General features: G+C 39.7%; 1 long non-coding RNA gene across 1 annotated transcript; it reads right to left on the bottom strand.

The window, feature by feature from the left end:
* Nucleotides 1–2,408: 2,408 nt before the first annotated feature.
* Nucleotides 2,409–24,305, bottom strand: LOC125304491. The gene is made up of 4 exons (XR_007195241.1): nt 24,271–24,305; nt 23,725–23,790; nt 3,462–3,634; nt 2,409–2,515 (listed from the first exon to the last, which is right to left on the bottom strand). It is a non-coding gene; the product is annotated as an uncharacterized LOC125304491 (long non-coding RNA).
* Between the last annotated feature and the right edge of the window lie 17 nt (nt 24,306–24,322).

Here is a 24,322-nt window from a genome sequence, read left to right as displayed (position 1 = left end):
AACAGAATACAGAGGGAGAGAAATAGGGTAGAGTGGGGGAAAACGCCCCTTGGGGTAAAACGCCCCCACTATATTTCACAAACTAATCACTAGATGAAGTAAAATGTTGTTGTTTTTATTTCTATGCACTATGTTGACAATGGTGATGTACAAGTACCCACCATAAAATGGATGCATGCTCGGTACTTCAAGAAAACAAAAGGAAAATGGATTTTTAGGCAAGTGTTCTAATTTTCAGCAGTCACTAAAACAGAGTTGGCTATTGTCAATATATTGATCAAATATAGTAGCTTGTAATCCATTTATTGATTATATTTTATTGCTCCACAATATATTGTGTTTACTTTAGTTGTTTACTTTTGGTTTTGCTATTAATGTATGAGGGGCATTGCTTTGACAGGGTGGGGGCATTTTACCCCACCCTTGGGGGGCGCTTTACCCCACCGCTGGGGCAAAAGCACAGAAATATCACATTTAGCCTACAGAACAAGCAGCTGGCTCATGTGACGTGGACATTGGCAACCTTATTCATTATCACTACGTAGGCCTACCCTACATGGAGACATATCTCACGTTAACAATGGAGAAAACATAAGGAATGGGTTAGCACAAACTTAGCTTTTGATGAACGGAGATGCAGATCACTTCTTTGCGCAACAACCCATGTTCTGCGTTCACTCCAGAGAGACAAGTAAAATACATGTTTTTAAAGCCGTTTCATTGCCAGGCTATTTGCTACGATATTTAGGCCTACCTGCTATGCCTTCTGTTTTCATGGACATGTAACCCTCATGAAATTAGGGCTACTAATCTAGATGCAATTACATGTATCTTCCTATGGAGGGCGCTCTATGTGTTAGAAGACTAGAGCGTCCTACTAGCAAACATTCTCTCTCTCTACCAGTGATATATTTCCTGTGAACGTGCGCCTGAAAGAGCTCCCGGATTTGAAGATAAATAATAACGAAATACTTTTGAAAAGTCAATACTTACGTCTAGTTATATCCATAAGATATTAGTCTACCTCAAACTCAAATTTGAATAAGAAAGAAAAGTGATTCTTTGGAGTTTACAGCAAATTGGAACTCCGGTGAGTAAAACACGTTTTGCTAGTTTCTTACTAGCCATTTAGAAAAGGATGTTATTCTTTGAGTGCATTTTGAGTGAGACGATGCTCAATGTTTGTATGAAACCTTGGTATGCCATATCATAGTTAAATAGAATGTTTAATCTCTGACGAGAATCTTAATGTTTCCTGCCACTTTGGTACAAGCCGTATCATTGTGCTCAATGTTAAACCATAGCTAACGCCCTAACTAACTGGCGCAGCATGGTAGCCTAGTCAGCCTAGCCATTAGAAGCGTTTTGAACCATGGGAGATGCGTGGTGTTTGTTTACATTTTAGCATTCAGTTTGATGTAATAGTGGATGCTAATGAGTTATAATACAGATGCATTACAAATGCATAGCTTTTGAGTTTTACATGTATTTTGAATAAGTTAGTTATTTAATTCATAGTCATGTTACAATGCAATATGTTAAAATAGTCCTTGAAAAGGTTAAAAAGGAAAATGTTTTAGTAAATGGAAGTGTAAAATAGATAAGCACACTGCTTAATGATCCCAGATAGCAAAATGTATTTGGCCCAGATCGGGCCGGATCTGCAAAACGGACTCGGGCCGGTGTCTTTTGGCACAACGGGCCAATACCGTTCCGCATCCGTTTTCATGATCTGGCCCAGCTCTGGGACGGCTCTGAACCGGATGTGTTTTTTATTTGGCGGATCCGGGCCAAATGTGCAAATTATTGTCATGATCTGGGCCAGATCCGGACCAGATGATTGTTCGATAGTGGCGATTGCGGCCCTTATTTGGGCCAAATGTGCAAATTATTGTCATGATCTGCGCCAGATCCGGACCAGATGAGTGTTCGATAGTGGCGATTGCGGCCCTTATTTGGGCCAAATGTGCAAATTATCATAATGATCTGGACCAGATGAGTGTTCGATAGTGGCGATTGCGGCCCTTATTTGGGCCAAATGTGCAAATTATTGTCATGATCTGGGCCAGATGAGTGTTCGATAGTGGCGATTGCGGCCCTTATTTGGGCCAAATGCGGACCAGCTCATTTTACATCTGGCACCCATTTGTACTACTGTATATAGTCAATGTCACTAACAAATCAAGGAGTTACAGTATTTGTTCAGAATTTCAAGCTTTAAAAAGTTAAGATTGTCAAATGTATAAAGGATTACTAATAAAGCTTTTTAAACAGTAATATGCAATACCCCTAGTTGAACTCAGTAGTTTGATCGTGTATATTGAGTGTCAGATTATCAACATCTTGGAATCAATTATCTAAAAATCAAAACCTTGTACTAATGTATTTCAGAAAAGAAGCACAAATTCAACATTTTACTTATTTTATTAAATTTCACTTATCACACACTTTCCCTCTCAAATTATTACACAAATAGCATGCACTGGGTGGTGGGTGGATCTTGTCCTTACTGCCCCTGTTGAGACAAAAAAAAGCAATCAGCACACATGACAATCCTTGGTTAATGCTTCCTGTACAAAAAAGACATGACTCAACATTATCAAGATAGTTAAAGGAACCGTATGTAAGAAATGTATTTCAATTAATCATAAAATGGCCCTGATAAGTCACTAGACATTAAGAAATCATGATCATTTCAAATACTAATATCACTGACAACAGTAGTCCGGCCAGGATATGGTCATTTAAAAAGTGAAGTTGCAGCCCTCAACTGATGTTGTGTTTTGTCATGTCATGTTGTGTTTTGGCCTGACGTGCCACCCTCCACCTATCTAGTAATCACAAAGTCAGTAGTGTTTTGCATCCGGGTTGGCAACCTCGAAGTCAGGGGAGGGGAAGAATACACCTCTTCAGTAATTTGAAAGTGATTGCAGTACCAGGTTTGGCAACAATCTTACATATGGTTCCTTTAATGATTTGAGTAGAGTTGAATTTGAGAATGAATGATTTGTGATGCAGTGTGTAATGCTTCCACTAGATTGGAAATGTAAAAATCTTGTTTGAGAAAGATGACAAGTCTTAGTCTTGGAACAAGAAAATTTAAAAAATGTGAAAATAGAGGGTACAAATTAGAAGACAAAGTGGAATGTCTATTTCTATCCCTGTTCAAACAATTTAAGCAAAAACAAAATTATATCCAAATCCAGCATGGTTTAGGTACTTGTAGTGGGCCTATACTGTAAATTAAGCTCCGCTTAAATGATGTCATAAAAATGTGAAAATGGAGGGTACAAATTTGAAGACGAAGTGGAATGTCTATTTCTATCCCTTTTCTATCAATTTAAGCAAAAAAAAAAAATTAACATCCAAATCCAGTGAGAATACACAAGACACAGTACTACATTGAGTTCCAGCAACAGACATTGGTTGATGTACTCAATACTTTTACTTTAAACCCTTACCAAAACTCTGGGAACTAGGTCGTGTGAAGCCTCTCGTGGTGCTTCCTGCCTGTTTTTTTCCCGTTCTTTCCTACCACCGCCCCGGTCACTGGCTAGGTTGAACCACCTTATGGCAAACGAGTCCACATCTGAGTCCGCAGCACCACCAGCAGCATGGTTCTTCCTTACAGCTCCTGTTTAGACAGAACATGCAACACTTGATCAGCATACATGACATTGCATTTTTAATAATAATATTTATATATTTTTAAATATTAAGGCCCTTGTTGACAGGTCTTTAAATATTAAGGCCCTTGTTGACATGTCTGTGTTAACCGAAGGTTGGCAATGGCCATTTACATTGAGATGGAGTTGTGTTGATTTGAGAAGAGCATTGAAGTATAACTCCGGCAAAAATTGACCCCCGGAAGTTTTTCTGCATTATCACACAGCTCTTCAGAGTGCTGTAGAAAGTTCCATTCACATGAATAAGCCTTCCCAACATTCGGAGATCTGTTAAGTCTATATAATAAACGCTGCACAATGTATATAATGACCGCAGTCAATGGCAACGGGTTATGTGCTTTTGATTCAGCTAGTAAGACGTTGCCACGCAACACCTGAAACTGTCTGTTCCATCTGTGTGGCGAACTATTTATTTTATCAGCGAAAGCCACAAAACGGTAGTAAAAACATTGTTGAAGACTCATCGTGGCAAGTTTCTTTTCTCGTTTTGGCAAGTAGCCCTGTAATAAGCGGAATAATGTATTATCCGCCGGTAATTATCCCTTACTTAAAAACACATCAAATAAACTGTGGAGACAGTATTTTTCATTGATCAACCACTACACAGAGCTTGCCCCGGTATACACTATAGCCCCAAATAGCAAACAGTGGATTAGCTAACGCAGAAAAAGACCCTGGAGTCAATTTTCACTAGAGTTACGCTTTAACCCTTTCGTGCCTGTGCCGAACATTCTATTTTTGGTGCTGGATGACCTCCTTACACAAAAAAACTTATTTCTTGAGTATAATACATACCATCAATGGGATATACATACCATTGTAATCAGAAGGGTCAGTTCAATCAAATGATGTAAAATACATATGGTAATGTTGATATAGTAATGAACAGTCTTTGAAAATCCTCTCCAAATGTATACCGAAATTCGTTAAAATTGAATTTCATTCGCATAAAAATGAATTTTCATCATATTTCTATACGAGATAGAGACAAATATAGAGTGTATGACATGTTCAGCAAGTTGTGGGCTATTTAACAAAAAAGACTGAATTGGAATATCATTAACCTTTCAAAAGTTATGATAAATTAAGTGATAAGTGTAAAAAAATGCAGGAAACGGGATTTAGAATGTTGACAGAATTCACATTCTCTTTCTCACCAAAACATAAAAAGTATGCATAAAAACTAATAATGAAGTCAGACACAATGGTTTAGATTTATTTGGTCCATAAAAATAAACCATTTATTTGTATATAAGCAAATGCTACAGTCAACAATAATGATATATAAAAGAAAAACATGTACCTTACCAGTAATACAGTATATTTATTGAAGATCAATTCTGAATAGAGACATAGAATACATTTGATTCAACAGATACAGCTTCCTTATATAAATTAGTGTAATATGAAAATGATATACATCTATAAAATGTATTATTATGACCGCCAAGCAGCTTAAGCCGGGCGTCATATAGGTTTAGTCAGATTTTTTTTTTTTTTTTTTTCTTTTTTTTATGTCCAAATTTCCGTCAATGATTCCCGGGACACTGAAAGACCGGGTAGACAAAACTTGGTGGGCATGTAACCCTACATGGATAGCATGGAACCATCGTTTTTCGTTTTGATCTGTAGCCCCCACGCTGGACTGCACCCCCCGAAAGGAGGGTAGGGCAGACACAGTTTTCTGTGAATATCTCGAAAACCGTAGGGTTTAGGAGGACCATTTTTTTTTGTATGTTGATCTCAAGGGGGCCATGTCAACCCATTCCATAACCACTCATTTCATGTATAGCGCCACCTAGTTAAACACAAAAAGTAAAATGAGGTGGTGTAATTGAAGGTATCTGTGACCTAACATAGTCAAAACTGCACGAAATTGGAAGTGTAGGATCATTATGACACCCTCTGTATGCACGCCAAGTTTTGTGGAATTCCGTTCATGGGGGCCACACAATAAATTAATTTATGTTACTATACACCAACTGGCCTGTAGGTGGCCGGAGACAGTTTTCTGTGAATATCTCGAGAACCGTAGGGCCTAGGAGGTCCACCTTTTTTTTGTATGTTGGTCTTAAGGGGGCATGTCAACCCATCCCATTACCACTTATTTCATGTATAGCGCCACCTAGTTAAAAATTAAAAAGCAAAAAATTAGGTGTTTTCATCTCAATATCTCTGGCTGACAAGGTCAAAACTGCACGAAATTAAAAGTGTAGGATCATTATGACACCCTCTGAATGCATGCCAAGTTTTGTGTACTTTCGTTCATGGGGGCCTTACAATAAAATAATTTATGTGTACATTTAGTGACATACACCAACAAGGATTCCCGACACTGAAAGACCGGGGTACACAAAACTTGGTGGGCATGTACCCCCACATGGATAGCATGGAACCGTCATTTTTCGTTTTCATCTGCAGCCCCCCCGCTGGACTGGACCCCCGAAAGGAGGGTAGGGCAGACACAGTTCTCTGTGAATCTTTTATGGTATGTTGGTCTCAAGGGCCCACATCAACCTTTGCTCATAATCACTCATTTGTGATTTGCCCCCGGTAAAAAAAAATGAAAATCAGTAGGATTAAAAGAAAGCCAAAATAAATATTCATCATCATCATCATCATCATGGCTGCATTTTCAGTATTGGCAGAAGTAGTCGTTTGTCCACTAGATGGCGCATCGTTGCAGTGAGACGTAATTTTGTTGGAAGTTAAAAGTGGGTTGAAAACAATGGACGCTTCATACAAGGACTGTAATTTACCGCAGCTTAACAACATCTAATAAGGATAGGGCGATGTTCACATGAAGTGTAATTCCCATTTCTTCTTGAAGCCGAAATAAATCTGAGGATGTTTATCGGACATGCTTGGTTTTACTGCAGGTACGTTAATCTTGTAATATCAATAAGGACCTAGGTAATGTTACCGTTAGCGTTGGTTGAGTGATGGAGGCATTTGATTTATTGCATTTGTAGAAAACTATAAATGCGGTTATACCAAGCAAATGTATAGCAGCACTGTTTGTATCTTTCGACTGTCATTTATTGCACGTGCTACAAAATCATTCTGTGCAATGGAAGATTTACCAACGCTACACCGGTCTGATACAGTTTTGCCTATACATGCGTGAGACTGAGACTTGTTTATTTTGTTTTAAGTGCGTGCAGGGTGTGAGAGGGGAATCGATGTGCTTTGATTACAGCTTGGTAGTTGTAGTCTGTGAAATTAAAAAAGCACGTGTGTGTGAAGTATCCAAACAATGACACCTTCATTTCATTATGGCTGCTTTAGCAAAACACCTTAAGCTACTGTGTAGTGGGTCCCATTTAGAAGTGGCTACTTCATTCTGCTTTCCTTGACTCATGGAGCTGCGTGAATGTTATTACAACTTTTCGCCACGATATGACAGTTTAAGTCCGCTTGATACTGTAAGGCGTAAGCCATTGGTTTCCAAAGGAGATTTTATTTGTGTCGCCAGCATAGCCTATTGACAATTTATGTTGTCAATAGGCCTACCTTATAATCCTACCTGTAGCTTAGGGAAGCTAACAGCTTTCTATTAGGATCTAGTTTGTTAGTTACCGTTTTGTCATAACTCCCTGATGCATTTTGCATTTAGAATAGCCAGAGCGTGTAGGCTATATCTCAATCGAAAATTAAACAATATCGGTGCCTATGGACTAGGCTGGGTGAACCCAGCCTGATCTGCCGCTATTTATTTTTTGATTTCTTAAAAGATTGAGCTTGGTCTGATGAAAGCCAGACTAGCCATGGACCTCAGTTAAACAATGCAAGGGAACATGAATCAGCCTATATTTGCACTAACAATAACGGACAAAAGCTCTTCAACTTTGGCCCGTTAAAATGTGTATGAACAGTCTAGCGACGCATTTCATTAAGGCCCATTTGGACATGTCAGTTATTTGCACCACTGGTTAGATGTAAAACAGCATTTCGTTTCAGACTAGGCTACTGTTACTTAATTTGTGCATTAACAATAACGTTTCAGACTACTGTTACTTAATTTGTGCATTGACAATAAAGTATTACATGAACTAAAGATGACTAAAATCTTATGTAGAAGAAGAAACATTCACAAAAAAATCCATCCATCCAAAAAATGACCTTTGTTTTTGATAGCTGTTGAAAACGGCATGGAACTGACAGAGATGTTTTTGTTTAAAAATACATAAAAAATAAATAAATAAATAAATAAATAACATTATGCTGATACCTTTTGCTTTTCCCAAATACAATGTAACCTACAGGTGTAAGTGACCTTTCATCAATCCAGTTGCAATGGATGAACTGTGATGAACTGCCCTACTTGTGATTGTTTAGAGATTTTAAAGGTTTTATAACAATTCTACATCTTTGGCTATTCTACAATCTATTCACCTTTTCAGCACCAGTAGGGTACTTTCTGTGCAGCCGCTATCACACACTCAGGCATGCCAAACAAGCATACACAAAAGTTTCAAGAGTGGGGGATGGAGTAAAATATGGAGACAAATTGAAGTGTGATTTATTTTCGCGGAACGGATGTACAGGACTGAGCGGCGGTCATATTTTGTACCGCTATGCGGTACATCTAGTTTATGAAAAGCTAGGAATACAATCAACATCACTCAAAAATCAATGTGTCTAAACATTGATTGGAAATTTGAAAGTGGATTACATAGAACAAGCCTGTTGAGAATAAACACATACACACATATACACACAAACTCACACACACACACACAGAGGAGGATAGGGAAAGGTGGGGTGGGGAACCTGAAGGTTAAACACAGAAGACCTATGACTCATAACGAAACGCATCCCCTTCTGTAGAATGCCAAATCTGACAGCAATTTTGTTTACCAAAAAAGCAGTCACCTACCGCTAAACTCCAGGCCATACAAGCTACTTTAGTGTTATTATGACCGCCGCGCAGCGAAGCGGCGGTCATATAGGTTTAGTCAGATTTTTTTTTTTTTTTCGCATGCCCAAATTTCCGTCAATGATTCCCGGGACACTGAAAGACCGGGGTACACGAAACTTGGTGGACATGTAACCCCACATGGATAGCATGGAACCATCGTTTTTCGTTTTGATCTGTAGCCCCCCCTCTGAATTGGACCCCCCGAAAGGAGGGTAGGGCAGACACAGTTTTCTGTGAATATCTCGAAAACCGTAGGGTTTAGGAGGACCATTTTTTTTTGTATGTTGATCTCAAGGGGCCATGTCAGCCTATTCCATAACCACTCATTTCATGTATAGCGCCACCTAGTTAAACACAAAAAAGTAAAAATGAGGTGGTGTAATTGAAGGTATCTGTGACCTAACATAGTCAAAACTGCACGAAATTGGAAGTGTAGGATCATTATGACACCCTCTGTATGCACGCCAAGTTTTGTGGAGTTCCGTTCATGGGGGGGGCACACAATAAATTAATTTATGTTACTATACACCAACTGGCCTGTAGGTGGCGGAGACAGTTTTCTGTGAATATCTCGAGAACCGTAGGGCCTAGGAGGTCCACCTTTTTTTATGTTGGTCTTAAGGGGCATGTCAACCCATCCCATTACCACTTATTTCATGTATAGCGCCACCTAGTTAAAAAATTAAAAGCAAAAAATTAGGTGTTTTCATCTCAATATCTCTGGCTGACAAGGTCAAACTGCACGAAATTAAAAGTGTAGGATCATTATGACACCCTCTGAATGCATGCCAAGTTTTGTGTACTTTCGTTCATGGGGGGGGCTTACAATAAAATAATTTATGTGTACATTTAGTGACGTACACCAACAAGGATTCCCGACACTGAAAGACCGGGGTACACAAAACTTGGTGGGCATGTACCCCACATGGATAGCATGGAACCATCATTTTTCGTTTTCATCTGCAGCCCCCCCGCTGGACTGGACCCCCCGAAAGGAGGGTAGGGCAGACACAGTTCTCTGTGAATCTTTTATGGTATGTTGGTCTCAAGGGCCCACATCAACCTGGCTCATAATCACTCATTTGTGATTTGCCCCCCACCCCGGTAAAAAATAAAAATGCAATATTATTCTGCTTTAATCGCCCCTATCTTCAGTTAAGATGTTCAGAACTGCACCAAATTTTATGTGTATGATTGACCTGGCATTCTCTGGGGGTTTGCCAAGTTTCGTAGAATTTCATCCATGGGGGGGGGCTAAAAAAATTAGATTATGTGTACATTTAGTGACTGTACACTCATTGGCCTGTAAATGGCGGTGCACACATATAAATATGCACACACACAGGCACCCACATACTATCGGTATTAGAACGGCCGATACATAATTACAAATTCAATAGGATCAAAAGAAAGCCAAAATATTCATCATCATCATCATGGCTGCATTTTTCAGTATTGGCGATAAGTAGTCGTTTGTCCACTAGATGGCGATCGTTGCAGTGAGATCGTAATTTTTTGGAAGTTAAAAGTGGGTTGAAAAAATAATAGACACTTCCTACAAGGACTGTAATTTACCGCAGCGAACATCTAATAAGGACAGGACGATGTTCACGTGAGGATGAAGTGAGGATGTTTATCGGACATGCTTGGTTTTTACTGCAGGTACGTTAATCTTGTAATATCAATAAGGACCTAGGTAATGTTACCGTTAGCGTTGGTTGAGTGATGGAGGCCCATTTGATTGATTGCATTTGTAGAAAACTATAAATGCGGTTATACCAAGCAAATTGATAGCAGCACTGTTTGTATCTTTTCGACTGTCATTTATTGCACGTGCTACAAAATCTTTCTGTGCAATGGAAGATTTACCAACGTTACACCGGTCTGATACAGTTTTGCCTATACATGCGTGAGACTGAGACGCCTGTTTATTTTGTTGTAAGTGCGTGCAGGGTGTGAGAGGGGAATCGATGTGCTTTGATTCCAGCTTGGTAGTTGTAGTCTGTGAAATTAAAAAGCACGTGTGTGTGAAGTATCCAAACAATGACACCTTCATTTCATTATGGCTGCTTTAGCAACACACCTTAAGCTACTATGTAGTGGGTCCCATTTAGAAGTAGCTACTTCATTCGCGCTTTCCTTGACTCATGGAACTGCTTGAATGTTATTACAACTTTTCGCCACGATATGACAGTTTAAGTCCGCTTGATACTGTAAGTCGTAGTAAGCCATTGGTTTCAAAAGGAGATTTTATTTGTGTCGCCAGCATAGCCTATTGACAATTTATGTTGTAAATAGGCCTACCTTATAATCCTACCTGTAGCTTAGGGAAGCTAACAGCTTTCTATTAGGATCTAGTTTGTTAGTTACAGTTTTGTCATAACTCCCTAATGCATTTTTGCATTTAGAATAGCCAGAGCGTGTATATCTCAATCTGAAAATTAAACAATATCGGTGCCTATGGACTAGGCTGGGTGAACCCACCCTGATCTGCCATTTATTTATTTTTGATTTCTTAAAAAGATTGAGCTTGGTCTGATGAAAGCCAGACTAGCCATGGACCTCAGTTACACAATGCAAGGGAACATGAATCAGCCTATATTTGTACGAACAATAACGGACAAAAGCTCTTCAACTTTGGCCCGTTAAAATGTGTATGAATAGTCTAGCGGCGCATTTCATCAAGGCCCATTTGGACATGTCAGTTATTTGCACCACTGGTTAGATGTAAAACAGCATTTCGTTTCAGACTACTGTTACTTAATTTGTGCATTAACAATAACGTTTCAGACTACTGTTACTTAATTTGTGCATTGACAATAAAGTATTACATGAACTAAAGATGACTAAAATCTTATGTAGAAGAAGAAACATTCACAAAAAATCCATCCATCCAAAAATGACCTTTGTTTTTGATAGCTGTTGAAAACGGCATGGAACTGACAGAGATGTTTTTGTTTATAAATACATAAAAAATAAATAAATAAATAAATAAATAAATAACATTATGCTGATACCTTTTGCTTTTCCCAAATACAATGTAGCCTACAGGTGTAAGTGACCTTTCATCAATCCAGTTGCAATGAATGAACTGTGATGACCTGCCCTACTTGTGATTGTTTAGAGATTTTGAAGGTTTTATAACAATGCTACATCTTCTTTGGCTATTCTACAATCTATTCACCTTTTCAGCACAAGTAGGCTACTTTCTGTGCAGCCACACACACACACTCAGGCATGCCAAACAAGCATACACAAAAGTTTCAAGAGTGGGGGATGGAGTAAAAGATGGAGACAAATTGAAGTGTGATTTATTTTCGCGGAATGGATGTACAGGACTGAGCGGCGGTCATATTTTGTACCGCTATGCGGTACATCTAGTTATGTATTGTTTTTATAACAAAGCCAACAATTTTTCTTTGGCTCCTGCTGTACAGGAATATGTACTTGACGAAAAGACGACAGAGTAGTAGTTGGAGCAGCTGAAGGCGAGGCTGAAATTTTGACGGAAATGCCTGCCAGCTGTTGTGAAGTCTTTCTGGCTGTAGCTACCAAACCTAGGTTCAACACCAGATTCTGCATTGCCAAACTTGAAATAATAAGAAACTACTGAAACAGCAATGTCAATGGAGAAAAAGTGTACACAATATGTATTTCTCATTTGGTCAACGCTCCCTGATCCCTTCAGAGACTTGGTTCCCCAGTAGCAATGGATATTAGGGAGGGAAGTGAAGTCCCATGTCAATGATCAATCCCAGAAAACTGTGAAACTCTTCTGGGGTCTCTTCGTCCCATGCCCCTGCACTGTGTGTTTGCATACGACGGCCTACTAAGCACAACCTCCCACCCGTTCCGGTTGGTAAAACCACATATGCCTGGGACAACAACATAAAAATCAACATAACAAGTCTATTTCATAGTGTTTTAGTGGCAGTCTACACCACCCTACGCACGCCACCTAAATCTATACCTTCTTCCTCCATCCTCACATGGTCTTCAACATTGTGAGCGCAAGCTCATCAGCAGTCAGCTACCTCTTCAGGCCTGCAAGGAGGTCTGTGTAGGTCTTGTCATCCTCCATCTGAAACAACAGTAAAATCATACAAATGTAATACATTTATTAATTTAAAAAATAAAATCACAAAACTACAGATGTGTGTGTTTGTGCACATACATACACAAGAAGAGGTAGCCTAAACTATTGAAGCATTTTGAGTAACTCAAAAATATTTAGAAGTATGAAAAGTCATTTTATTACACATGGGTTTAGCTACCCTAAATCTGATTGCCTGGCTGGCATTAAGATAAAGACAGATTACATTTCACCTAGTAACTAACTGCTTAAATGCAATAATGACATTTCTGACATAATATGTGATGTGTTTTCTATAAAACTACATATTGAGAAGAGTAGAATATCAAGTCATGCCATCTTAGAAAAGGTTGAGGCAAGCACGTCTGATGTTTGTCATTTAGAAGTTAGCAAGGTAAAACAGTTCACTACAAACTGCCTGAGGTAACAACCCGAGGAGAGGCAATACGTTAATTAGCACTACATTTCTGACTGTGTGAATCCGTGATTTCACATCTTGTTTTCTACAACTACATATTGAGAGGAGTAAAAATATCGCTCAACTTATTTCATGTAAGAGAACGCAACTTAGAAACGAGGCGCCCATTGATTTATTCAGCTTTGGTATGCTATACTGACTTGCCAATATAATGCTTACTTAACAAGCAAATTGGTACTAGAAAACAAACTTACTTACAGGTTATATACTAACAGGTTTTTAAATGAAATTGTCAAATGAAAATAACTGATATCAAAAGCAAACGAGAATACTGCAAGCAGTTCAGAGTAATGCAGCTAGCTAAAGTTACATGACGATGCACTTAGCCCCCGCTATGCCATAATGTTGACGCTGATGAGAAAGCATATTACTGTCAAATAACATGATTTTATGACTACAAATTAAGATTAACCATAACTAGAAACGATGTAAAATATATATTACCTCAGTTTATCCAGCTGTGTGGTTTCCAGTCGAGGTAAACTCCAACGAAGTGCAGGTGGCATCTGGCGGTCCATGTTAAAATGTACGACTGAAGGGAAAAGTTTTTTTCACGACTCATCTTCAAGTATCCAAAACATTTCGCGCCATAAACCCCTTAACCAATCATATCAAATTGAAGCTTATGTTGTCAGCATTACGGGGAAGATTTCAGAAATAAAATCAGTCATTGGACAGCTGAGATATTAGATGATTGGTCATCGTTAAAATTTTAACGAAATTAGAACGGTCGGGCTTGTAAGGGTTAAGGGGTTGCGCTGTGGCGCAGCAGGCTACAGCGCTCGTGCCATGAATGGGTCCGAGTGCCCACGGGGACCCAGGTTCGAATCCGGCCTGTGGTCATTTCCCGATCCCACCCCATCTCTCTCTCCCACTCACTTCCTGTCTCTCTCTACTATCCTATATAAATAAAGACAAAAAAGCCCAAAAAATATACTAAAAAAAAAAAAAAAAAAAAAAGAGTTACGCTTTAATGTCAGGAGATGAACAGAACTGGAAGTCAGTATTGACGTGAATAAAGATCAGGCCATACTGGATAAGCTGTTGTAATTGGTTGCTGGGTTTTGAGTGATTTTCGAATGGGCTGCATCCTCACAAAGTTTATATTACAAGTGACAAATTAATATGTAAATTGTAATACAGTTATGACAAAGGAAAAATGATTCTAAATACTAATACATTATAGATGTTGTGGAGCAGGTCATCTTATTTTTTACAAAATCCCTGCAAGAAAGCTTTTATTATACCATACTTACTGATCAGCAAACTTCGCGTTTGCATCTCCTTGAAACTTCGCTTTCCGTGGACACCTTTCCAATTGATTTGTTTTGCCACCGAGTCTGTAAAAATCCTTGCTAATACGTTCCATGTAACTTTTTTGGTGTTCGGGCCACCCACTGCACCCAAGACACTAATCTGTAAAAGCAAAAAGAAGTATAAATCCAAAGAGAAAGACAATAAATACAGTATACAGTGAGAAAGAGCAAGGGTGTTCAACTGTGGTCCGTGGCACCTCAGAATCAGAAAAACTTTATTATCTGACATGTCAGAAAATTGTCTTCAGCGTGGTTCAACATCAACAACAGGACACAAAGACCACAGACAGACTAAACACAAAGAAACAGCAATCTTGTCAACTTTGTGTGTCAAAACGGCTATTGTTTGCACAAATAAAAAAAGACTGCAAGATTGATCAGTGTGATGCATGGGGTATCCTACGAAGCAAGTTAAGACATATCTAGGCTATCTACCGGTAGACATATCGAGGCTACACAAAGCCTTAACTAGGGGTACTAAGTTAAGTGATCCTACGTTATGTGATACGTTATGTGATGAGCGATAACGTAATATAGGGTGGTCATTTTTAGTGTCTAACCTATAACATCAAAAAAAAGTTTATGGTATACACGTGCATTTTAGTGGAACATTTGCACGTGTTACATTGTTAAATGCTCCTACGAGATCAAAATTGTTTGCAGAGGTGGAGCTGCACCTGTAAGATGTATGACAGAATCTCACACGTGAGAACTTGTTTTTCAAGATAATTGATTGGTCAGTAGTCAGTAGGATTGGTCAGAGGGCAGTAGTCTTTCACGATTTGAGTTATAACTTAGCACATAACCTGCTCCCGACCAGGTTTGGCCATGGTGATACAGCGACGCTAAAACAGATCCACTTTCGTATGACAGCATACCCTGGCTTTGAGCCCAAGTCTCTCATCTTTGTTATGTCCACCTAATACTGCAGATTATAAAGATTGATGCGTGGAGTGCCAAACATACCATGTTTTGCTTTCCACGGTTATTTCTTGGATCTTTGAGCCACTCCTCGAATCCGTCTACTTCAGACATGGTGTCCAACGGTAGGCTGACGTCGAGTGGCATTTCAATCACAGAAGTATCGCTTCGGGTCCGCATTGAATTATTCAGGCTATTCACAGCAACAGCAAGCTGGGTTTGTTGTTCTCGGATGTGCTCTAAGAGTGTCAATATGTGCAGCTGAGCAGCTATAAAAAGAAGAAAATTGTTGAGTTTAAAGGTGTATATATATATATATATATATATATATATTATTATATCAGACAGGTTTCATTGGAAGCACTTACCCGAGCAATGAATGGATCCAGAGCCTGTCCTCCCCAGTCTAAATTGGGTTGGGTTAATAACATGCTGGTGGCCATCTGACAGGGAGGAGGGCATTTTTGATTAAATTTAATTGAGACATAGTAAGATGAATCTGACAATGTAAATCACTATACAGATTGTACATAAAACATTTTTAATTCCCAGGAGTCCAATCTTTCAAAAGGTGTACAACATTATTATGCTACATAGTTTTGTCTTCCTGGCAGATTGCAAGCATTTCTGAACTGACCACATTTTGCATCTACCTATTGTACTGCAGCTAGAGGTCAGGGTAGCACCAAAGGCGGAGGAGAACATTTTTGATTCAATTTAATTAAGACATTCCCAAAACTCCTACCTTTCTAATGGTGTATAACATTACTATGGTACATTAGCCTGGAAAATCCAGACCCTGATAATCTAGAAAGATTAAGGGTCTGGCAAAGAACAATGTAATGGCCCAACTCGAGTGGCAGCAACAAGCATGCATTTAAAAATCTCACTGCACGCAATTGGATAACACTAGACCATGTTTACTCTGAATGATTTCGGACTTCGACGCAATCGGATAACACTACGGCCAATGTGTACTGTCCTCCAACGTTGCAGTGCTGTCTTCATCAGTTTAGCTGGTTTCCCGGAATGCAAGGGGAAAAGTAACGTGCATCATTGCTCTTTGCCAGAGTGTTTCGCAGAGACAATTCCATTGTGCTCTCGCGAGAACTCGGGATTTCCAGGGTAATGGTACATAACAATATGGTGCATACAATTTATTTAGAATGTTGGGGGCAGGTGGGTAACCGTCCTGCCAGTGGGACGCCGTGCACAAACTGGATTTATAGCTGTACCTATACGAGAAGGCGTGACAACTCCCACCACCTTACCCCCCCCCCCCCCCCCTTCATACAAACCTCGTTAACATATCCAGTGTCAACAAAATGACTACACAAAAATATGCAAACATACCTGTAAGGCTTGGAGGGGTCTCACAACCTTCGTTAACCATGTTAGGCATTGGGGAAGAAACCCTTGGAGTTGACGAGAAGTGACAATGTCTCCTCTTCTCCCTCTCATCTGTCTCACTGTCAGAGTCTGTATCACCAAACATGTGCCTAAAAAAAAAATAAAAAAAATGCTTAAAAAACTAAAAACAGAATTAAAACATTCTGCCAGACTCCTTTGTCACTGGCACTCAACTGATGCTGACACTGCATCAAAAATGCTGTTAAAAAATTGCTGATTCCTTTGACTTCTGAGCTATGCCAGGACACACTGCAATTTTCCCCCCCTAAATAAAAAAAAAAATATATTTTAAATGTAAGTAAACTTAGGCTTGTGTTCTTTAAACAAGCAAATGTGGTTAAGCAAGTATATATCTGTGCTGGTCTTCAGAAACATTAGACACTTGTGTCATGTCTCTGAATATCAAACCTTCGCTTCACTTTTCTTTTCTTAGATATTTCTTCCTCGACATCGGTTTGTAGCTCGGAGGTATGACAGTTCAGTGAGGCCTTCAGTTTCTCCCTTGCCCTTTGGTAGTCAGCTACTCAGAATTCACAAAAGATTAACAATTAGTTCACTTACGCCAACTTGCGTAAAAGATCAGCTGTAGTTGAAAGTCTTCCAGACTATCGCTTTAAGCAACACAAATAGGGGTGTCACGATTCTCCAAATTCTCGATTCGGTTTACTTTGATTTTAAAGTCATGATTAGATTTGATTAGATTCGATCTTGTTGTAAAAAAAATATTACTATTAATGCATTCCTTATCTCATTTCATTTTTTTTTTGGCATGTTCCTATTCTGTTTCGGGGGACTTTTATTTTGAAAGACATTTTTATTTTGAAACCGTTCCAACCATGAGGTTGTAACAAAAGAAACGTTAAACATAGACATGTGAACATAGTGAAATGAAACACAGAATGATAATTTGATTGTTTGTGCTCACTCTGAAGAGACCCAAGGTTAGTGTTCATGGAATATGTACTTATCAATGTGCATTTTAAGCCTTAAAGTCATTTTGGACTGTAGACTAACTAGATCTTTTTAGTTGAGTAGGCTACATTAGCGTCAGGCTAACTGACGTGATTGAACAACAAAATACTTTCACACTCGTGATATCAGAGTAACAAGAGAGGCTTCGATTTGGGTCAGTTGTATTTTTTTAACTGGATGCAGCCTAAAATGGGAGGAGTGTTGACGCCGCAGTTCAACACGTGTGTTTTTGCGTCTTGGCATACATGCTGGATGTGACATTGGGGGTGTGGCGACATCGCCGATTCTACCTTTGAGCTTGCAGTTTCAGATTGAGATGTAATTTTGATCAATTTCGGTTTAAAAAAAAAAAGAAAGAAAAAAAAACGTGACACCCTTAAAGGGACACCAGGCAACGTTTTTGTGTTAATTACTCATCTTCGTAAGTCGGTATATGGTTAAATGACTCATTACAGGGCGAATGAAGACTCTCTCGCCCGCCCCTACTGCCTGTAGGAAGAATATCCCGCTTGCAAGTTCAGTATATCGTACCCGGCGACCGAAGCAGTTTCAGTTTCCATCCTGCATCCACAGCACAGAGGGAGGCTAACGAAACGCTAGCGATTGTTGCAAACGTGTGTATAATGGCAGAGCCGGCGAAGAAGCAGCGAAAACCCTTGACGGAAGATGCAAAGAAAAGGAAAAGACCTTCAGACCGAGCGAGGGGGAGTTTCGTAGAGAAAAAGCATCAGGCTTGCCTGGTGTCCCTTTAAACACAACTGAAACTCTAGGCACTGTTGCTGCCTGCGAAAACCGATTACTTAATTTCACTAAGTCAGTGGTTTTTAACCTTTAAAATATATCTTTACCCGATTTTGAGAGAACACGAACGTCGTACTGTCTCCAATCTTTTCCTGGTTCCTCTCGCTTTATAACTGCTCTATTTACCCGTTCATCACTTTTATAAGGAGGCCATTTTGTGGTTCCATCCTCAAACCAGGCCTCGGGGATAATATTGACCGTTTTGCTCTCTGTGAATTCAACTAGTAAAAACATCTGAAAAAGAAAATGTTGCAGCGTCAGTCCATGTCAATTCAAACACATGTCTTTTTCAGAGGACAGACAACAGCACCAAACCTCTTATACTTTGGCCACTTTAAATGGCCTTATAGGCTGAGACACAAACTGTAACGCATGCTGGCTCACGGATGAGCTACATAAGGGAGTTCCACGCCAAAAGTTAAATGAACAGCCTGAGGATCGATGTACTTAGAGGGGCAGGCTGCTCAGATAACTCATTCATCGAAACGTCTTCCATCTCATTAAGTCTCTCTAATACCAATTTTTGCAATGTTGCCTTTTTGGCCGACTTCGGAAGTTGAGACTCAAAACAATAGTGTTCAGCGACTTTACGCAACTGGTCTTTCGTTAGACCAAACAATTCATTTTTCGTCGGAGCAGCAAAAAAACACACTAAGATTCTCCATTCAAATAACAATGTAAAAGTATTCCGATTGTCATAGTACAACAAGCTTACTCAAAATTCATAAGAGTCACAGTCACTCGGCGCCTGAAAGCACAGCGGAACACTTTGGCCTACTTATACAGAGAGTGAGCTGCCCGGCATCTATCTCGCCACAAATACCCTAAATATTTCCACCTCCTACGTCTTCAGTGTGCCCACCTATGATTGAACCGATAAGCAGTTCCCCCACGTTCGACACACCACTTAAGCTACAAGTTAACAAACACAAAAAAGTTTTAGGCGTCTCACCTAAGACCGGGTTTGCACGTAGCTCAAAAGTAACTTACCCTATTAAGTTCCGCCAGGCCTCCCGACACCAAGAAACATCGAGGAAAAAACGCACGAAAGGATTAATCCTGCAACTAAGCACAGGATACCAACGGAACTCGAAACATCGAGGAAAAAGCGCACGAAAGGATTAATCCTAATTTTATTCATTCACACATCCAAGGAAGGCAGCAGGCGCGCAAATTACCCATTACGACACGGTGAGGTAGTGACGAAAAATAACAATACAGGCCTCTTTCGAGGGCCTTTCGACCCATCAGAGGGCAAGTCTTGTGCCAGCAGCCGCGATCACAGTTCAGTTGTTTTCCAGCAGTCGCGGTCTCTCAGAGACCTTGGCGTCCTTGCAAATTCAACAGGAATGTATTTGCGCATCTTTTTTTCTTTTAATTTCAAAACTACAAAATTAGGCTAGTTTCAAAGGACCCAATCGTAGACAGCTCAGAGACAAAGTTCTCCTTTAATGAGGAATAGGAAGGCAGCAATTCTTCAAACACAATAGTCAGTCTCAAGACTCAAAAAGGAAAGCAAAGAGCTATGCAAAACCCAGGACAAAAACAATCCAAGGCAGAGTTCAAAACATAGGCCCAGAACAGGCAGGCTTTAAGAAACAAGATCAAAAACATACAGAGACATTGATTCTGGCCAGAGTCAGAAGCACATGGAAAACTCAAAAACAAATGAAATCATATGGGCACATCACAACAGCCCAAGGTAAACAAAGGCACATGTTGCCAGGAAAAGAAAAAAAAAATCGTAGGCCAGAGCAGCATCACTAACAGCTTTATACAGACTTTATACAAGAAAATGTTTGTGAACCTCTTAATCCTAAAAGGTCAGAGCAGAATTGTGACTATGCACTATGCAATAGGGGCATAACAACATACCTATCTTTATAAGGCAGAAGCAGACACTTGTGAGAAACCTCTGATACTTTGGCCACTTTAAATGGCCCTATAGGCTGAGACACAATAAACACACTGAGGAAATCGGAGCTCATCGGATAGCTGAAGAAACTTTCCATCGCTGCAAAGGCTTTACACACAACATAAATTCCATCCAAAGACTGAATGATGTTATGTACAACACAAATGTCTCCACCAATAGCAAAAACATTGTCACCCGTGGAAACTTTCATTGTCCACTGCTCAGTCTGTAGTCTCCTGTACTGTGCTGCTACTTGAAGGCCATCAAGGCCATTGCCATCCTTACGGGGCAACTGAACAGAACTGATCTTTTCAACCTCAGATACCGTCTTATTATTTGTGCCAAGGGAAAGTTTGGCTTCCTCACAAACCTCTTCAGTTTACATAGATAGTTCTCAAAGGGAAAAGCTGAGATAGAGTCTAAACAACCATAACGTTGAGCATCTGCCGATAGGTGGACCAAGGCGTGCACATTATACACTAGGGCATCTTTGCCATAAAGCTTTCCAACATGGCTAACAAATGTTCTGAGCAGTGTGTTTGCATAATTGCTATACGAAGAGCACAGTAGAGGACTGAGAAGGATGCAGGTATGGATGCACATACCTGTAGAAAACAACATAAAGTTGTTATACAAATTACTCTCTAAATATGGGACCAGTGCAACAGAACCAGTATACAACATAAACTGTCTCAGTTCAGTTGCTTTCCAGCGGTCGAGGTCTCTCAGAGATCTTGGCTTCCTTGCAAACTCAACTGGAATGTATTTGCGCATCTGAATCAAGCTTTGAGAGATTCTATCAACAAAATTAGAGGAGAAGCGAAATTTCAGAGGACCTCTCAGCCAAACATTTAACAGCTTTCTTGTGACACCTAAACATGCAACATGCATGTAATCTAAAGGAAATTTTGTAACCATGCCAACATCTAGACCAGAAAAGCCATGTGGTCCATCATGATGGTGGTCCTCATCGACTCTATCTGAAAATGATGAGTCAGTCCGTAACACAAAATCATCTACTGGGTATGTCATTCTATGGTTGAAATAAACACCTGGCTGGCAACACTTATCACATCCATGATATCCATTGTGACCCTTTATGTTTTTCACAAATGCTCTAGCAGGGGTGTCACATACAACAGAATGCAGCTCAATGAAAAGCTTTCTCCCACCAACATAAAATCCTTCCTGCAGTTGCTTCAACTCATGACTAAAGTCTCTCAAATATTCAGCAGAGGATGTTGGTTTCTTTGGACCACAAAAAAGGCCAATAACAACAGGTTCTTTCATTTGAACGTTCATCAAAAGTCCTAAAATGGGCCATAACTGTAAATTTGAGCTCTTAAACAACGGCAACCCATCAATGTTGATCTGCAAACTAAAACGGAATCCATCACAAATCTTCTCACTTAGTAGAGTTAGTGTGTCATGTAGTGCTGCCAGAATGCCTCTGTAGTGATACAAACCACCACATCTTTCTTGAATTTTGTATTCAGTTTTAGTTTTCAGAATGGTTCGAGCATCCTTAGGTAGTTCCGAATGGTACACTCTAAGTAAACTCAGGAGAGCTGTAAGGGCAACTAGAGACACACTGAAACGTACAGCCCAATTGGCCAAACTCTCAGCAAGACTTTCTGGTTGATCAACACACTCAAATTGATTCAGAGTCTGATTCAGATAAATGTTGGTTGTCTGTGTCTATGTCTGTCTGTGTGTCAATGACATACCAGCGATACCAGGGAGAGGCGCAATGTAAAGCCACTGACTAAGGCCACATTTCAGAGGACCTCTCAGCCAAGCGTTTAACAGTTAACACTTAAACATGCAACAATGCATTTAATCTAAAGAAATCTTGCAACTATGCCAACATCTAGACCAGAAAAGCCATGTGAGAAGATTTCTGATGGATTCCGTTTTAGTTTGCAGATCAACATTGATGGCTTGCTGTTGTTTAAGAGGTTCTTTCATTTGAATGTTTATCAAAAATCATAAAGTGGGCCATAACTGTAAACTTGAGTTCTTAAACAGACGTAATAAAAGGTTCATGAACTGCAGCTAACACTTGAACAGAGCATGTGTCGCGCTCCATGCAAACAACCGAGACCAGGGAGAGGCGCAATGTAAAGCCACTGATGAAAGCCACATTTCAGGGGACTTCTCAGCCAAACGTTTAACAGCTTTCTTATAACGCATGCAACATGCATGCAATCTAAAGGAAATCCGTGCGTAGCCCGGGTGCTTTCTCTTCGATCTCCACAAATTAAGCTAGTTAATTCCTTAGCCGCTTGAATAAATTTAAGTTTGCGATTGACAACGCGACAGACAACGTTGTGATAAATAGGCTTTGTTCAAAATTGATACATTCAAGTTGACTTTGCAAAGTTGTGTAGGCTACCGCGGCAGATGAAGTCTGCATGAACAGTTATTGCACAAGCCGCCGTTTTGATTTGCTTAGGGGAGATGCAGGCTGAACCCGTTTGATGGAGAGGCGCGCAGGGAGAGAATGCGTGCTGTAGCCTACATACGCACATCTCTATGAAATAATGTAGCCTAGGCTATCAAGGCTAATCCATATTTTAAATAAGCAATCATGGAGACAATAAGTTAATAGGCTATAGACAGATAGTGAGTATGCCTAATTAATGACATTTAAATTTACCTTCAGACTACTTTGTTTCCCAATAAAGTAACGAAATTACAGTAACGCTATATCCCAAACACAGGCCTATTGAACTTAGTTTTGGTGGATGATGGGCAGATGTTAGTGCCCAAGCCTAATTTACCCTCGGAAATAATTCGACATTGCCTTTATACAATATATTTAACTGGTCTAGACATAGTGTTGTTGGGTTTCTCGTAATTTCAACATACAGCTTTACAGAACAAATATTGATAACATTTTAGGATCAACGCCATAGGATTCCCACGGTAGAAAGCGTCTGTGACGACACCTGAGCATATTAAAATGGCGCCCATAGAGTCATAGAACGTACTTCAACATATCCAACGTATTTTACAACCAGTAATCCATTTTGCGCGTAGCGCTCTAGAACGAGTGCACCACCGGGAACTCGGATTTCCAAATGACGATTGTCCGTCGTATGAACGAGAATTTTAATCCCTAATAACACCTTTATGCTAATATATTTTGTTTTTTGAGTTTTAAATGTCAGAAACATAGGCTACACAGTGCTACAAGACTTACACTTACCTTACTGAAAGGCGGGATTGCAGACAGGCACGCCAGTCACGCCACCTGAACGTCTCGGTCATGGGGCTGAGGAGACGGGCGGAGGGAGAAGGCATGATTCATTTCATACTTGGATACACGCCTAACTGTATAAAATCTTTATTTTAACATACAAACACGTATCTCACTACATAGAACACATCACATCTCAATTATTTTCTGGCTTACAGAGGATGCGGTAGCGGTTAAGGAATCAGGCTAACGTTAGCATGCTAGCCTGGAAATTGTGGGTTAAAATCTCAGCCTAAGTTGCTCTAAGGGAGACTAGCCCTGAAGTAACAAGTAAATTGGCCAAATTAAGTAAACTTCGATGAAAAGCGTTGCTAAATTAATTTGTACATGGATAAAATGAACATGTCGTTAACCCTTGCTTACCTCAAAAGCTAACGTTAGCTAATTGTCCAAGACCAGTTTAAAGTAGCGTAAATGTCAAAAGGAGCCATTAACATTATATGAAAGCAAAAATAATGTATTTCATTCTATTATAGTTGAAGCAAATAGGCTTACCTGAAACAAATCAAACAACTCTTCTTTGCTAGCTCTATTCACCAACCGCTTC

This window comes from Alosa alosa, chromosome 12 (genome assembly GCF_017589495.1).
Source record: "Alosa alosa isolate M-15738 ecotype Scorff River chromosome 12, AALO_Geno_1.1, whole genome shotgun sequence".
NCBI classification, from domain to species: Eukaryota; Metazoa; Chordata; class Actinopteri; order Clupeiformes; family Clupeidae; genus Alosa; species Alosa alosa.
The sequence above is the reverse complement of the archived record's forward strand: the minus strand, read 5'-3'. Positions and strand labels throughout refer to the sequence as shown.